This window comes from Mandrillus leucophaeus, unplaced genomic scaffold (genome assembly GCF_000951045.1).
Source record: "Mandrillus leucophaeus isolate KB7577 unplaced genomic scaffold, Mleu.le_1.0 Scaffold213, whole genome shotgun sequence".
In the NCBI taxonomy this organism is placed as follows: domain Eukaryota; kingdom Metazoa; phylum Chordata; class Mammalia; order Primates; family Cercopithecidae; genus Mandrillus; species Mandrillus leucophaeus.
In genome coordinates, this window is record NW_012102177.1 from 856,478 (window position 1) to 858,368 (window position 1,891).

At 51.5% G+C, this 1,891-nt stretch overlaps 1 pseudogene; it reads left to right on the plus strand.

The window, feature by feature from the left end:
• Positions 1–8: 8 nt before the first annotated feature.
• Positions 9–1,891, plus strand: part of LOC105540013 — a 16,199-nt pseudogene continuing 14,316 nt past the window's right edge.

Below are 1,891 nucleotides of genomic sequence, written 5' to 3' on the forward strand. Positions count from 1 at the left end.
TGCGTGAAACCTTTGAACATACTTTACAACTCTATGAAAAAGAAAATCCAGGTATTTGCAAGGACTTGAGAAAGCTAGAAGTAGAGTATGAACAGAAGAGGGCTCAACTTAGCCAACATGTTGATGCTGTCGAGAATGCTCAGCACGCAGAAGTGGAGAGCGTTCCTTTGAAAGATACGCCGCATGCTCCTTCCAACATTTCGATCCAGGACATTCCACTCCCTGGTCCCAGCCACTCTCCATCCTTAAGAAAACTGCAGCCTATGGACCTCCATATCCTGGGTCCAACTCGGGCAGTTTCTATCCTTCCTCTTCTTGGGCATAACGTTCCACGTTTGCCCCCTGGCAGAAAGCCTCCTGGCCCTCCCCCAGCCCACCTCCTCCTCAGGTCGTGCACATGTATAGCCGTAAAGTGGGTTTGCCCTGGATCTTCCCGCTCGTAGGTGAGATGAAGAAGACGTGTTATATAGTCCTGAACTTGCCCGGCAAGGTTATGATGATGCTGTTTCTAGCACCAGTGAAGATGATGGCCCTTCTGAGGACAAGGACCAACATAAGCATAGTAACAATACTGATGATGGTGACACCAACAGATCAGATGGAGAAAGTGGGGGGATGAATTGTGCACCATGATGATGGGGAGAGACACAGCAGTGAAGAAAAGAACTCAGGTCTGAGTGTACAGTTCGCAGATATGCCTGGAAAATCAAGAAAAAGAAGAACATGAAGGAGTTAACTGTTCTTCAAGCCATGACGCTTCCTATGGCAGGTCAATTCCTGAGGAGGGACCAGAAGTAGAGGAATTTTCAGTGGACGATGACGAAGATGATTCTGATAACTCTGAATCAGAAAAACAATCACGAGAACAGCATAAAGAAGAATCTCACTCTGATGGCACATCCACTGCTTCTTCACAGCGGCAGGCTCCGCCCCAGTCTGTTCCTCCGTCTCAGATACAAATACATCCCATGCCAGGACCACCATCTCTTGGACACCACCTGCTCCACCATTACGGCCTCCTGGGCCACCTCCTCCATTCCTGAGATCACCTGAAATGCCAGGATTCCGAGGGCCTTTACCCAACTTTTACCTCCAGGACCAACACTAGCCCGACCCTCTGGCCCTCCCCCAGGTCCACCTCCAGGTCTGCCTCCCGGTCCCCCTCCTAGGGGACTCCCACCAAAAGTACCTCCCCCCGCACCTCTGGGTGTTCCTCCACCTCGTCCTGGCATGATGTGCCCACCTTTGGTGCCTCGACTTGGACCTGCCCCCTCTGGGCTTTTCCCACCAGCTCCCTGGCCAAACCCTGGGGTTTCAAGTGCTCCACCCAACTTGATTTAGTGGCCCAAGACAGATGATATGAGTGCAGCCACCATTGAGAAGAAGCCACAGCAGCCCTCAGTGTCAAGCCACAGATCACTAATCCCAAGGCAGAGATTACTCATTTTGTGCCCACTGCACTGAGAGTACGTCGGGAGAATAAAGGGGCTACTGCTGCCCTCCAGAGAAAGTCAGAGGGGCCGGGCGCGGTGGCTCATGCCTGTAATCTCAACACTTTGGGAGGCCAAGGTGGGGGGATCACTTGAGGTCAGGAGTTTGAGACCAACCTGGCCAACACGGCAAAACCCCGTCTCTACTAAAAGTACAAAAATTAGCCAGGCATGGTGACGCACACCTGTAATCCCAGCTACTCAGGAGGCTGAGGCAGGAGAATGGCTTGAACCCAGGAGGTGGAGGTTGCAGTGAGCCGAGATTGCAACACTGCATTGCAGCCTGGGCAACAGAGTGAGACTTTGTCTCAAAAAAAAAAAAATAAATAAAGGGAAGTGAGAGGATGATTCTGCTGTGCCTCTTTCCAAAGCAGCACCCAAATCTGGTCCTTCTGTTCCTG